This window comes from Melospiza melodia, chromosome 17 (assembly GCF_035770615.1).
Source record: "Melospiza melodia melodia isolate bMelMel2 chromosome 17, bMelMel2.pri, whole genome shotgun sequence".
Taxonomy (NCBI): Eukaryota; Metazoa; Chordata; class Aves; order Passeriformes; family Passerellidae; genus Melospiza; species Melospiza melodia.
Genome location: NC_086210.1, coordinates 4,281,771 through 4,297,602, shown reverse-complemented (window position 1 = coordinate 4,297,602; position 15,832 = coordinate 4,281,771). Strand labels below are relative to the sequence as shown.

At 54.1% G+C, this 15,832-nt stretch overlaps 1 non-coding gene and 1 pseudogene across 1 annotated transcript; both read right to left on the bottom strand.

Moving 5' to 3' along the window:
• Positions 1-5,958: 5,958 nt before the first annotated feature.
• On the bottom strand, positions 5,959-13,612 carry LOC134426188 (28S ribosomal RNA; annotated as a pseudogene).
• Positions 13,613-14,508: 896 nt separating this feature from the next.
• LOC134426245 (5.8S ribosomal RNA) lies at positions 14,509-14,661 on the bottom strand. Its single transcript, XR_010029948.1, has one exon. It is a non-coding gene; the product is annotated as a 5.8S ribosomal RNA (ribosomal RNA).
• Between the last annotated feature and the right edge of the window lie 1,171 nt (positions 14,662-15,832).

Sequence of the window (15,832 nt, the reverse complement as noted above, 5' to 3'; positions counted from 1 at the left end):
ACCGTAAAACCCACCCCAAGTTCCCAGATTTAGTCCTTTTTTCTATCACTGCATTCTTGAGCCAGATGTCTTCTTGTCTTCCAACCATTCCTGCTGGGAAGGCAGCCCCTGCATGCCTTGTTCCTGTGCTAAAAGCTCACAGGCACAGTAAAAATGAATTAACCCTTTTGATAATGAGCCAAAGGCTTTGTGTGGGCAGGCAGAGGGAGGCAGGAGGCAGAGCTGTCAGCAAAGGAAGGGCCCAGCCAGGTGGAGCAGCCGGGGGATGCCGACAGCCTGCAGGGACAGAGGCACAGGGCAGGGACTCCGTGGGACAGCCTGGGCTGCACAGGGCACAGGGATGGGCAGCAGCTGCAAGACAGCCTTGCCAGAGCCAACTTGGGCAGCACTTTGGCCATGGCTGCTGGCCCTGGGGCCAGGAGGGGACAAGTGACCCTTGCAGGCCTGGGGCCTCATTGTCTCCTTGTCCCTGCTCAGCAGCCTGGCAGACGCCACCACATGATCCTGCCCCTGGCATTGCACATCCCCGCATGCCAGTGCCCATCCCGGGAAGAGCCCTGAGCAAGGAGGGAGGGACAGGATCTGCCTGGCCAGGGGCTGGGGCTCAGGCCTTGGCCCTTTGCATTCCTCAAACACATCCAGCTTTGCTCAGCACCAGAGACACCTTTCCCTTGCTGTCCCCACGTGTCATCACTGCCTCCAATGTTCTGCTCTGCCTGGAGAACTTCCTCAGTTGTGTCCCTCAGTGGGACCCATTAAAACTTGTAGAAACTTTGGAGTTTAAATTTAATTTTTAGTTCCTGAGAAGTTCTTTGAACACTCTCTGGGACTGAGTCTTATGTAAACAGCAGCAAAGCCCTGAGAGGGTCATTAAAGTCCTTGTGCTGTGTCTGTGCTGCTGAGCTGGGCTGGGCTTCTGCCACAGGAGCTCTTGGAAACCAAGAAGAACACAAAAAGTCATTTCTCCTGATGAGCAGCTTTTCTCTCAGTCCAGCAGGGCTGAGGGCACTGCTTGCAGGTACCTGAGAGCAGTGAAGCAGAGAGAGACTTAAAGGAACTGGAAGGACAATTTTAAGCTCATTCATGGAGAAATCTTCCCAGTTTTTGACACAGTCAGTTTCTGGCTGCAGGGATCTCCTAAAGCTGGAGATGGCAGGACTGATGTGACTGTAAGGATGGCTCTGCTGCCCTTTCTGCTTTGGGGGAGGATGTGCTGCAGAGTGGGGTTGCCCTGGGCACCGTCAGAGGGACAGGGCAGGACGGCTCCTGCTGCCAGGGATGGCTGCATGGGGTGAAGCTGGGGCTGCAGTCAGGGCTGCCCAGGGCTGTCCTGCAGAGCAGCTCCTGCAGCCCTCAGGACTCTTGGCCAGCCCAGGGCATGTGCCACCTGCCAGGGGCAGCTCTCAGCCTGCCTGGCAGCTCCCCATGGACGCTGCAGGTGAGCTGTGGGTGCACGCAGTGACTCCTGCCAGGGCAGGTCCTGCTGCTGCGAAGAGGGTGCTGTGTGGGCCAGGACTGCTCAGAGCTCCAGCTCATGCCCAGCTCATTCCTGAGGGGACTTTTCATGGGGTCATTCAGGGCAGGGGTTTCCTGCTTGGGTCTCTGCTTTCCTGAATCTGTGCTCCCACTTTTCCCTGCTCAGCTTGGTGGCAATGGAAACTCAGCTGTGCAGGCCAGAGCAGGAGCTGAGGCTGTTCAGCCATCACACTGAGTTTTCCTGGGAACCTCAGCAAAAGCCTACACCTGCCCAGCCTCCAGATCCATGCAGCATCACCTTTCCCTGGTGCGCAGGCTGGGGGAGCTGTTCTTTAATCCCTGTAGGACACAGCAGCTGCAGGGCAGGGCTGGCCCAGGAGCTGGGCTGGGCTTTGGCAGCTCTAGCAGGGAAGGAGCCCGGGGCCACAGGAGCAGCTGGGGCTGGGACAGCTCCAGCAGCAGAGCCGTGGGCAGAGAGGGAGGGAGGCAGTGCTGAGGGCAGCCCTGCTGCAGGGCAGATGTGGCACCTGCTGGGCCTGCCCTGCAGGGCAGACACTACCCTGAGCAGCACAGCTCTTGTGTCCCCTCGCAGCCAGCACAGCCCTCAGCCCGGGGGCTCAGGGCCCTCAGTCCCTCCTGGGCCAGCAGAGCAGCCCCAGAGATGAAGGGCATCTCTGCGGCCATGTGCCCATTCCCTGCTGACCAGGGCCTGAGGGCCACTGTCCTGCCCTGCTGCTGCCTGGCAGGGGCTGGGCAGGGCTGGGCAGGGAAAGGCTTTTCCTCAGGCCCAGCTCTCTCTCTCTCCTTGCCTTGCCCAGGTGCTGCTGGCATTGCTGAGGGGCTCTCTGCAATGGCAGTTCCAGCTGCAGGGCCAGGCCCAGCCCTTGGGCTCCTCCTGTGCAGGCTGAGCACAGCAATGGGGTGTCCCAGCTCCCTGTGCCCGGGGAGCTCTGGGCAGGGCAGCCTGGGACCCTGGCAATGAGCCCACTCTCCTCAAGCACTGCCATGGACAGGACCCTTGGTGTGTCCTCAGGATGCCATCCAAGCTGTCAGCTGCCTCCAGGGTACACTGGGGGACAGGAGTGTCCTTGGCCAGAGTGGGGCTGGGACTCTGAGAAAGGCTAAACCAGTTTGCTTTGCTGTGGGTCCCTCTGCTCTCAGTTGTGTCAGGCTGATTTCCAGGGGAACACAGGGACTGCCCTGGATTGCAGAAAAGGGCAGCTGGGGACCGACGGAGTGACAGAGCAGCTCCCCTAGCCCTTCACTGAGTTCCAGCCACTGCTCTTGCCTTGCACAGCTGTCTCTGCTCTCCCTGGGTGAAGCAGGAAACCCTCTCAAACTGCCTTTGGCCATCACCCTCCCTTAGTCCTGGGACAGGAGATGCTGCTGAGCTCCTCAGCCTCAGGAGCTGTTTGAGCTGATGGAATCTAACCCCAGGACTTGCCCCTGTCCCCATTCCATGATCCCACTGCTTCAGAGCAGAGCTGACCCCTTGGTGTCCATGGGCAGAGCCCCTGCTCATCACAGCAATGGGGCCAGATCCCAGCAAAATTCCAGGCACGGGGCTGAAGGAAGAGCTCTGAGAAAAGGAAAACTGGGGGACACAGAGCAACAGGGGTAGGGCTGGGAGAAAGGGCTTGCACAGAGCTCAGCAAAGTCTGCCCTGACTTGTCACTGTCTCCCCTTTGAACATCTCCCCATGACCCACTGTCTCTCAGCCGGTATCGGCATTAATTGTTGCAATAAAGGTGGCGTATTGAGATGGCCCCAGATTTGCCAGGCTCCACAACATTTGCCCTGTGCACCCGACCTTGTTGGGGTCATTATCATGCTGTCCATCCCTCCCAAAGAGTACCTCCAATACTGTTACTTCTCTCAGCTGTTGGATCCCATCCTCTAGTCTTCCAGCACATTCTATGGTGCTGCTCCTGCATTCTCTCCCTGTGAACAAACCTCTCTCTGACACTTATTAAAAGCCCTGGCTCCCTTACAAAAATCTGATTGATACCTGAGTCCTGGGTCAAGCGTCCCAAATCCTTGCCTCATCACCATCCAGCTGGACACCTGTACCCATAAGATCCCAGACCCAGAGTAACCAGGTTGTATAAGCCTCACGTCCCTGTGCATACAATGTCTGTGTGCAGATTACAGAGACTTTTGTACATCAGGGACTCAGTGATGATCTCAACCATTGGCTCCCCTGTGAGTTGTGAGGGCCCTCCATTCTTATCCTTGTCTGGGTGCTCTGATTTCATCTTAGACCTCCTTGTTTCCACAGAGCAACTGCTGCTGGCTGTGACTGCCTCTGCAGTTCAGCTGGAACTTGGACAGTTGTAACATCTGTGGGTTCCGCTGCTGCACCATCAGACTCTCCCTCTTTGAGGCAGGGGGAGGTTTCCTCACCAGCTGGGGAAGTGTATTCCTTCAGCATCTGGCCCATCTCACACATCTCCTTCATCAGACCCCCCACCCAATCTGGGTGGTTCATTTCTGAGGTGGGCTGTGGGGCGTGGTCAGGCTCTGGGGTGTTGAGGATTTTTTGTAGGTTGAGGAGTTCTTGCTAGACAATGGCCATATTCGGCCGATGCACAATCCAGCCTGCTTGTACTAATGGACAATGAACACATTCACAAACAATGGATAATGGACATATTCAGAAATGGGGTCAGTATATCCTTGAGAAAGATACAAGAAGAAGAGTCATCAGGACTCAGCAAGTTTGTCAGCAAGCTTGGGAGAGTGAGAAAAAAGAGAAAGCAATGGGTGGGCCAGACATCCACAGCAAGATGCACGAAAAATTAGATGATCCAATCAGCATTTTAATTTAGATGTGTTAACAGCTAGGATTAACCAATCATGTATTAGCTAGAGAAGCGTGGGCAGTAGAAACTTATTATAAATCTGGTCTTTTTAGGGATAATAAATTTGGCTTCACTTGATCATATTGGTCATGGTGTGATGTCCCTGAACATCCGCACCTCGCAACTGGGCTCCTGGAAGTCTTCATCTATGTCACATTCTGTGGGTTTTTATTTACTCCTTATTTGTCCATCCTGTAGAAAAGGATTGGTGTCAGTGGGAAACTGACATTGCTTGTTTGAAGGGGAGCCCACCCATCCTGCCTGAGGATGATGAACTCCTCTGTTTTAAAGTCTCTTTTTGAGGGTCTCTTCTTGGGTCTTCTACAGGTTGGTTTTTTGTTTCCTCTCCTCCAGGCTGTCCTGGCCTGTGCTGGGAAAAGCCCACTGCAGGGACATCTGTGCACCCTGGGATCCCAGGGTCCTGGGCATCTGCATGGGGATGGGCAACATAACAAAGGACTGTCTGGAGGCCTTTGGAAATGGGAATTTATGGACAGGTGGGACTGCTCAATCTGACTGCACCAGGCCCTCACCTCTAGATCTCTTTCCTGCTTGGCAGGGTTCCGTTTCCAGGGAGTGTGGGCAAGGACTGGCACTCACCTGCACAGAAAGGCTTCTGCCTTTTGTCCCTGTAGCTAAACCCAGGGTGAGATTCCTCCTTTAGTGCTCAAAGAAAGGAAAGGAAATCCCAGAAGGGATGTGCTCTGTCTTTGAAATCATTACCAATTGTGAGGAAGACCCCTGCTAAAGTAGGACGTGTCCCTGATCAAAGAAGGTCACCCCTCTGACCAAACTGATCCCAGCCCAAAGGCCAGGCCTTCTGCTGGGCTCCGGAAGGGGTTCTGCAGGCAATGTGCTCAGGGGAGAGACCTCCACTGCCCTCACTTCTCTCAGGGATAACACATCCCATCCCATCCCATCCCAAGGGTTCCCAGGATGGCCACAGACATGAGGAATGGGATCCAGCACACTTAACGACTGTGTCGAATATCAGGTTTAGGACTTTCCCAACCAGCAGTCATGAACCACATATCCTGAACATGAAGTAGATATGAAAATAAAATAAAAAAGAAAACCAGGACATTTAACAAGGACCTTTCCCCAAGGAAATCCAGGACTGCACTGAGCAGGTTCTGGGGCAGAACACATCCCACAGATGGCCCAGGAGCCCCATGCAGTGCTGGGGAGTTCCTGACCCTCGGGCCCACTGAGGCTCTCCTGGGCCAGGGAGCTGCCTCAGCTGCCACAGCACTCGGGCACCACACAGGTGCCTCAGTCCCACCAGAGCACAGCCACCCACGAGAGGGTGAGACCCTTCTGCCACACACCAGGAGTGGAGAGGAACCTCCCAGGCCCCTTCACTGTCCCTTGGCACATTCATTTCAGCCTGACCCTCAAAGCCCTGCTCAGCAACATCCCCCGCTAGAGTAGGATGTGTCCCTGGTCAAAGGAGGTCACCCCTCTGACCAAACTGATCCCAGCCCAAAGGCTAGGCCTTCAGCTGGACTCTGGAAGGGGTTCTGCAGGCAATGTTTTCAGGGGAGAGATCTCCATTGGCCTCACTTCTCTAAGGGATAACACATCCCATCCCATCCCAAGGGTTCCCAGGATTATTATTGCAACAGTACATCATCAGTAGGGTAAAACTAACCTGTCTCATGACAGTCTAAACCAAGCTCAGATTCCCTATTAGTGGGTGAACAATCCAACGCTTGGTGAATTCTGCTTCACAATGATAGGAAGAGCCGACATCGAAGGATCAAAAAGCGATGTCACTATGAACACTTGGCCGCCACAAGCCAGTTATCCCTGTGGTAAGTTTTCTGACACCTCCTGCTTAAAACCCAAAAAAGCCAGAAGGATCGTGAGGCCCCGCTTTCATGGTCTGTATTCGTACTGAAAATCAAGATCAAGCGAGCTTTTGCCCTTCTGCTCCATGGGAGGTTTCCGTCCTCCCTGAGCTCGCCTTAGGACACCTGTGTTACGCTTTGACAGGTGTACCGCCCCAGTCAAACTCCCCACCTGCCGCTGTCCCCCGAGCAGGTCGTGGCCGGCGCGCACCGGCCGTTTGGCGCCAGAAGCGAGAGCTCCCCTTGGGGTTCGCCCCCCCGCCTCACTGGGTAAGTGAAAAAACGATCAGAGTAGTGGTATTTCACTGATGGCCGGGACGCCGGCGGGTGGGTCGCCCCGCACCACCGAGCGCGTGCCCGGCTTCCCACTTATTCTACACCTCTCATGTCTCTTCACAGCGCTAGACTAGAGTCAAACTCAACAGGGTCTTCTTTCCCTGCTGATTCCACCAAACCCGTTCCCTTGGCTGTGGTTTCGCTGGATAGTAGGTAGGGACAGTGGGAATCTCGTTCATCCATTCATGCGCGTCACTAATTAGATGACGAGGCATTTGGCTATTTATTAAACACATACAAACTGTATATGTTCCTTTTCCGGGTTAAGTAAGGTGGCCCGTCCACCTGATGTCCAAATCAGAATTTTTAACCCAAATATGGGCTAAGACGCGGTTATGAGGGATGAACCCCTCCCACCCAAAACCGATTCCACTGTCCAGCGGACCCAGCCAAGGGGAGGGGCCTTGTTTATTTACAATGTATTTACAGATACAGTCGATATAGCTTTGCTTACAAAAATATGTGCAATATCGACAGAGGCGAAGAGTACTTTAGATGCTAGGGCCCTCGCGGTTCTCTCTAGCCTCGTTTTAGAGAGACCAAGGGCGGTCAGCAACTCAGTATTCTTGCCTAACCATTTGCCACAGGCTCCCATGGGGAAGCCAACATATTCAATTTCCTTTGCATTCGTCAATTGTTCGATCTGCTTATGAAGGCGCTGATATTTCTTGGCCTTTTCCGAGGCAGCTTCACTCAATGAGATTTCAGAGTGCTCGTACCTCACTGTCACATCAACCACGACTGCTTTAGACCCTTTAACAAAGATCAAATCCGGTTTAAACAATTCGTTTGCCTCATCCCTAATGTGTGGCTCCTCGTCTACTGCCCAACACTCCCTCTTCGCCTCTTCGCTAAAAGTTTCACAGATGGCGTTATGTCTCTTAATCCTGGCTTCCTGAGTGATGGCGCAGTTGCCGACAATGTGGGCCACGGTCTCATATCTAGCTCCACAATGTCGGCAGGATTGAACAACATTCTCCTGTCTACCCCTAGCAAGGAATTCCCTTGTCGGGTAGACATTGGCTCTTAATTGTAGGGCCGTGATTAATTTTCGGTGAGGTATGCCCCCAAACCACCTTATCCAGGCATTACTGATCTCATCATTTTCAAAATTTTCAATTCCATGACCCTGGGATACCAGGTGGATCCACTTTTGAAATTCTAATTTCCTCCAATTACACGGTTTTGGATAGCAAATTTTAGGAGCGGGTGCTTCCCATTCAAGCCGGGCTTCATCATCACCCCCCAACTCTACCGCCGGTAGAGGCTCCCAAATTGATGGGACGGACTCTTGTGTCCCCCCTGCTTTTAGCCACAATCTTTCAAATAACCGTTCCAGATGGATTTCCTTCAAATAATTCACAAGAGTCTCATCCAAAGACTGTGCCAATCTATGCAGTCTTCTCGCCTGTATACTTGGAATGAGCGCCACCAATCTGATGAGACCTAAACCACCATCTTTGAAACTCGAGTACAAGATCGCATCACACGTACTTTGTGGAAGATGAAGCCATTCCTTGCCCGTATTACGAATCAACTGGTCAAGGGATTCGAGGAGGCCCACCTTAACCTCAGTATGGTCAGCCAAATATATCAGTCTCGGAATAGTATAAGTCCTGAGTATATTGACTTTCTAGAGAGGTTTTAAAGGCGAACGACCAATTCGATGGAGCCAATCAGTTAGCTTCTCTGATAATCTAGGGTCTGCGAAGCCAGTCCAGGGGTCTACCCATGTGCCAAGATATCTTTCTGAGGAACCTGGGTCGATCATGTTAAGAGGGGATCCGTTTATTACCCATGCGGGACAATCATTGATAGTATATGAGTCCCTTGTTGGCTTGATGTAAAAGCCAAAGTGTAAAAGTGACATTTTTCACCCTTCGTACTGAGGCCAGTAAGATTACAAAAGGCCTCCAGAATTTTGATGTTACAACACATGCCTTCCCAGGAATCACTCAGGAGCACTAGGTCATTGGCAAATGCCATGGCCGTAGTTTTCCAACCCCCATGATGGAAACCTTCACCTTCACGTTCAAGTTTACATAGAAGGGGGTCCATCGCTAAATTAAACAGCAGAGGTGACATAGGGTTGCCCTGTTTGACACCTGAGCGAATGTATATGGGGTCTGTTCTTCCCCTTCCAACGGAAATGTACGTCCTGACATCACGATACATTTCCCTCACTAAATCAATCACGTGTGAATCCACACCTCTCTGGACCAGACCCTCAAATACATGCTCATGACACACGGTGTCAAATGCCTTAGCGATGTCCACGAACACGACCCCCAGATGTTTGTGCTCTCCTTTTGCTGTTTTTACCACAAGTTGTAACAACTTGAGGTTCTCGGCACACCCTGATGCGCAAATAAAACCCCGTTGCCGGGGGTTAATGGGACAAGCTTTGGACAGCCTCGCCGTGGCGATCCTGGAAAATAGCCTAATCACCATTGAACCAATAGTGATAGGCCTCCAGTTATTGATATCACCAAGCTTCTCTACATCTGAAGACTTGTGTATCAAGACTGTCCTGCAGTCCCGCAGCACATCTGGAATTGTACCGGTAATAAGCCAGAGGTTGAAGATCTCAGTCAACCGGGAAAATCTCGGGTCTTTTGCAATAATTTGACCCAGAGTAATCCCATCTGGCCCGGGAGCGGAGGTTTTACACATCTCTTTCAAGTTCTTATCCACCTCTTTCTCTGTAATTAGGGCCTCGAACACCACATTGTTCGCCTCCTTGTAAGGAGGGAAACCTAAGAGGCCACCAAATGTACCAGATGTATCCCATCTATTCTTAAAGTGATCGTGCACAACGCTCGATGGTACCTGGCACTGAATGGCTTCCGTGCTATCCAAGATGATACGCGCGAGGCGCCTTCTATGTGACTTGAACAACAACTGAAATCGCAAGAATTTGCCCCTCTTGATAGCTCTTTTACACATCCAATTTGGTGTAGTCTTGGATGTTTTTTCGCCACGGGGTGCCTGCTTTTTTCGACCCTTACAGATAGATTTGCTCTGGCTAGGCTCCCCCAGAATACCGAGAAACTCGTTATATACGTCATTCACCACACAACCTGGATCTTGCCCATCAACAATTTTCTCAAAGGCCTCCCGATACATGGTGAACTTTCCAACCGATAGTCCCGCTTTGATCATCTTGCGGTATTGGAGTTTTAACTGTCCCTCCTTCGGCAATTTAGCAGACTCGGGTGGGTGTTCGATCCCCACGGCGCCTACTAGGCCTTCATGTTCTTCTGCGGAGGGACCTTTCACTAGACGGCGCCTTTTATCGCTTATCTGCTTTGCTGTCTTCATTGGAATATGCTCCGCTAAAGGTTGATTAATGTTCCTTTTACCGGTGTACTTGTCCACCAGTTGTATCAGGAGAGCCTCTTCCTCTTCAGTCCATACTCGTTTGTGGGCCCCTCGGGCCGATGACTCTTTAGGATGGGAAGCAATAATCCGCTCCTCATTCCGCACAAGAGGATGTCTTATCCTCTTGTGCTGACCCAGGCCAATCTTGGTGGCAAACCCTCGATGGCACACCTCACAGACCCAGTCACCTGTGGGAGCCACACACACCATTCCCTTGCAACGCGGGATGTGACACGAGATACTGTGGTATTTTAGATTTTGTTTACCACACTTCGCACATCTGAAAATGATCTTTCTCTGCCTGTGCACCCTTTTAAGATGACCAATCAGCCCCAGCATCCTAGTAAACGGGGTCTCACATTGAGGACAAGATGGCTGTTTGTCCGGCATTGATACGACCGGTGTTTTTGGCGTACTACCAATAGCTTTGGACCCATAAGGAGCCTCGGGTGTTTTGGGCTCTTCAGTATCCCCCCTCCTACTTTCGGCCTCAGGTGTTCTGGGCTCTTCGAAACCTCCCTCTGCACTCACAGCCTCTTCCTGGGCCAGCCCCATAGGGGAGATCTCATATGGCTCAGGGAGTTGCCCCAGAAACTCCCAGACATCTGCATGATGTATACCATCTCCTTTGACAATTCCAGAGTTAACAAACTCTAGACTTACAAGATTGAACCCCTCTTCCCTGGGCAGAGAGGGCACAGATTTGGCATCATTGACCCTTAGATCTAATGGGTCAGTCTGAGTTGCAGTAGAGATGTAACGCAAAGCTAGACATTGCACCATTATGTCAGTCCGGTAAGTTAAAGAAATAACCAGTCCAAGTGAGGGTAGAAATAGTCGTAGTCGACCCTCTCTCGAGCTACCAACTTTTGTCCAACATCAACAGCCCGTGGACAAGGCACTGTGCAACAGCGAACAGGCTGCGGCAAACTCTTTGTTTTAGCAGATCGTGATACTACCATTGGGTGGCGATCCCAACAATAGGGAGGGCTGGTAAAAGCCCTCACTCACACTAGGGCAAAAGTCAACTTAGTTACCACAAGGGCATCCGGCGGGACCGCGAGGAGGTGCGACTTCTGCAGCTGAGCCCAGTTAGTAACTATTCTTAAGAGAGTCATAGTTACTCCCGCCGTTTACCCGCGCTTCATTGAATTTCTTCACTTTGACATTCAGAGCACTGGGCAGAAATCACATCGCGTCAACACCCGCCTCGGGCCTTCGCGATGCTTTGTTTTAATTAAACAGTCGGATTCCCCTGGTCCGCACCAGTTCTAAGCCGGCTGCTAGGCGCCAGCCGAGGCGGGGCGTCAGCCCGGGGACCCCCCCGGGGGACCCTCCCCTGCGCGAACCGCTCGGGGCTCCGGCCGCGGCAAGGCGGAGGGTGGGTGGGGGGGGTGGGCGGCGCCCGCCGCAGCTGGGACGATCCACGGGAAGGGCCCGGCACGCGTCCAGCCGCGGCGCACACCCAGCCCCGCTTCGCGCCCCAGCCCGACCGACCCAGCCCTTAGAGCCAATCCTTATCCCGAAGTTACGGATCCGGCTTGCCGACTTCCCTTACCTACATTGTTCCAACATGCCAGAGGCTGTTCATCTTGGAGACCTGCTGCGGATATGGGTACGGCCCGGCGCGAGACTTACACCCTTTCCCCCGGATTTTCACGGGCCAGCGAGAACTCACCGGACGCCGCCGGAACCGCGACGCTTTCCAAGGCACGGGCCCCTCTATCGGGGCGAACCCATTCCAGGGCGCCCGGCCCTTCACAAAGAAAAGAGAACTCTCCCCGGGGCTCCCGCCAGCTTCTCCGGGATCGGTTGCGTCACCACACTGGGCGCCTCACGGCGCCCGTCTCCGCCACTCCGGATTCGGGGATCTGAACCCGACTCCCTTTCGATTGGCTGAGGGCAACGGAGGCCATCGCCCGCCCTTTTGGAACGGCGCTCGCCTATCGCTTAGGACTGACTGACCCATGTTCAACTGCTGTTCACAAGAAACCCTGCTCCACTTTGGCTTTCAAAGCTCTCGTTTGAATATTTGCTACTACCACCAAGATCTGCACCTGCGGCAGCTCCACCCGGGCCCAAGCCCCAGGCTTCGAGGCGCACCGCCATGGCCCTCCTACTCGTCACGGCCTAGCCCCCGCGGGCATCGCACTGCCGGTGACGGCCGAGTATGGGCCCGACGCTCCAGCGCCATCCATTTTCAGGGCCAGTTGATTCGGCAGGTGAGTTGTTACACACTCCTTAGCGGATTCCGATTTTCATGGCCACCGTCCTGCTGTCTAGATCAACCAACACCTTTTCTGGGCTCTGATGAGTGTCAGCATTGGGCGCCTTAACTCGGTGTTCGGTTCATCCCGCAGCGCCAGTTCTGCTTACCAAAAGTGGCCCACTGAGCATTCGCATTCCACGGCGCGGCTCCACGCCAGCGAGCCGGCCCCCTTACCCATTGAAAGTTTGAGAATAGGTTGAGATTGTTTCAGCTCCAAGGCCTCTAATCATTAGCTTTACCAGGTAAAACTGCCCATTGCCAAGTGCCAGCTGAGGGAAACTTCAGAGGGAACCAGCTACTAGATGGTCTGTCTTTCGCCCCTAGACCCGCGTTGGACGACGGATTTGCACGTCAGGACCACTACGGACCTCCACCAGAGTTTCCTCTGGCTTTGCCCTGCCCAGGCATAGTTCACCATCTTTCGGGTCCTAGCACGGACGCTCACGCTCCACCTCCCCGGCCCCACGAAGGGGCGGTGGGTGAGACGGGCTGGTGGTGCGCCTGGGGCTACCAGGCGCAACATGTGCCACGGGATCCCACCTCAGCCGGCACGCGCCGGCCCTTACCTTCATTGTGCCGCGGGCTTTCGACAATGGCTCCTGACTCGCGCACGTGCCGCCTGTCAAGCTCACTCCTTGGTCTGTGTTTCAAGACGGGTCAGGTGGGTAGCCAACATCGCTGCAGACCCCGGGCACCCCAGCGCGGCCTGTGAGCCCAGCCCAGTGGCGCCGCGCGGTCGGGGCGCACTGAGCACAGTCCGCCCCGGTTGACAGCAGGGCCGGGGGCCAGCGGGCCCAGCCCCTGCACCCCTGCGAGAAACGCTGTGCTTTGAGGACGCTTACCCCCCGCGAGGGGAGAAGCGACGCCCCCCGCCACGGCACTACCACGGATGGGGTTTGCCCGGGCGACGGAGGGGAGGCGGAGGCGAGGATCCACCAAACCTGCGCCAGACGAATGAAACTCGCCGGGTTGAATCCTCCAGGCAGACTGCGCAGGCCCCACCTGTTTACCTCTTAACGGTTTCACACCCTCTTGAACTCTCTCTTCAGAGTTCTTTTCGACTTTCTCTTACGATTCTTGTTGGCTATCGGTCTCGTGCCAGTATTTAACCTTAGATGAAGTTTACCATCCGGTTTAGGCTGCATTCCCAAGCAACCTGACTCTGAGAAGCCCCGGGCCCGGCGCGCTGGGGGGCCGCTACTGGCCTCACACCGTCTGCGGGCTGCGGCCTCGATCACAAGGATTTGGGTCCCCCAAGAGCGCCGCCCAGGAGGGGGGCTTCTGTACGTCACATGTCCCGTGCCCCACTGCGGGGGGAGATTCAGCCCTGGGCTTTTCCCTCTTTGCTCACCGTTACTGATGGAATCCTTGTTAGTTTCTTTTCCCTTGCTGACTAATTTGCTTAAATTCAGCGGCTCGCCATGTCTGATCTGAGGTTGCAAGGCCAAAGCTTGGCCACACCTCCCGGCCCATGCTGCTCCTAAAGAAGTGGCATGCCAACAGGCCAACAGCCAGCCAGCTTCTCCCACCTACTACTCTCACCTCCCTCCCCACTGGCTCCCATGCACCAGGGGAAAACAAAGCCAGAGGTAGAGAAGCAGAGACGGAGTGCCCCATCCCAGAGACAAGAACCAAAAAGGGAGTGTGGCAGAGACAGCCCTGATGGGGGACCAGCCAAGTGGCGGCACGTGATGGCCTTGGTGGAGAGAGAGAAAAGCCATGGTGCTATTTGCACCCCGAGACCGCAACAGAAGAGGAGCAGGGCAGGCGAAGGGAGGAGGGGGTCAGAACCCCTGTCCCTGGCGCTCTCGCCTCACATGCACACGCAGCAGCACAGCACAGTACCCCCGTGGTATCCACCCGCAGACAGCCGCCTGCGTGACTGGGAGGCTACGGGTGAGGCCTGCACCTCATCTCCCTCTTGTCCCCTCTGTTCTCCCAGCCCACGGTGATGTTTTCAACGCTGTCTCTTACTCTCCTCATCTCCCACCACCACCATACCGCGGCATGGGTGCCCCAAGGACAAACTCTGCCCCAGTGGCTCACTCCAGGAGTGGGGAGCTATGGATCAGTCCCTGAGTCTGCATATAGGGGGATGAAGGCCCTGCGCGGCAACAATGATGATGACAGCCATGACGATGATGACGCCTGCTGGGTCACAGGGAAAAAATTGAGGCCGCCAAGGGAAAAGCATCCCTTGCCAAACCCCTGACCGCCTTCCCTCTGGGCACCAGCGAGCCAGCATCGTCTCCGCTGCTGACCACAGTCAACTGGCCTGCGAGGCGACGCCAGCCGCACCACTGTGGTGGCCCCCGGACGGCGACTGATCGTCAAGAAATGCTCAGACGGGCGTAGCCCCGGGAGGAACCCAGGGCCGCAAGTGCATTCAAAGTGTGGATGACCAATGTGTCCTGCAATTCATACTAATTCTTGCAGCTAGCTGCATTCTTCATTAATGCATGAGCCGTGTGATCCACCGCTAAGTGTTGTCTGGCTTTTGGCACCAATCCCGCACGCGTGGAGGGGCTGGGACCGCTCACATGAAGCGGCCCCTTTCTCTTGTGCTGAGGACGTGCAGGCGCGTGCCTGGCTTTGACCATCCTTACTTGATAGTCAGGATTGCAGACATAGGAGATCCAGCCACACTGAACTGGAATTCTTCCTCAAACCTCCACACTATGGTGGCACTGAAGGAGATCTGAGCAGTCTGGGTCCCACCTGGTGCACCGATGTCTTCCTCAGGCGCAAACTTGAAGCAGAAGCCCACATTGGCAGTTGAAGGGCTATAGGTGAAGGGAGCATCAATAGCTCCTAGGTAAATCAGTTCCACCTGCAGCAGCAAGAAAGCAAAATGGAAATACATGTGGAATCTTCCCTTCTTGTGAGTTATTGTCTAATGACGCAATTAATACCCAGAAATAGCAGACGATGCTATGAATGGCAAAAAAATACAACAGGACAAGTTCTGCCTTTGGGTTTTCCTGCAAAGCAGTGGCAGCTCCACAGAACTGGAGTCCACAACCCTGGGGTTATCCCATGGACACAGAGCTGTGCACCTCTGATCAGCATCACCAAGTTCATTCAGACCTGGCCCTGAGAGCAACGTGGGCTGATTGCAGCTGCGTAGGGAATCACCCCAGAGCTGCTGCTGCCCCACTGAGCACAGCTCCAACAGCACCATCTACTCATTCACCTTTTCCCATGTCATGAAAACAATACATTGGTTATGAGGCATCAGCATCAAAATGTATAGACAGCATCAACTTTTGGTAAGAAAACTCAGCATGTCTTTGCCTCCCACAGCCAAGCTTTTGGAAGTGTCTGGCATGATGTAGTGCCTCATCTTCTACCTCTTTCAGCTGCTCTCTCTTTGGATTTTGTTGCAAACTTGACACTATTGGGGAGGAGACAAATAGGTAGAAAAATGCTTTGCTTTATTCCCAGGAAAACTTTTCTCTTTCTAGAGCCAGAGATGCACCAAGGCTGAAGTGTGTTGAGGGACTGGTCAGCAAGGGAAAGAACTCCCAAGCCCTTTGCAAGGGCCAGCACTGAGCCAGGAGGCTGGATGGCTTTCCTGTGACCTGCAGCAATAAGCAGGAGACACTTGACTGGAAGCTGTCTGCAGTGGACTGAAGCTCAAAGGCAGCCAGTTTGTTCCA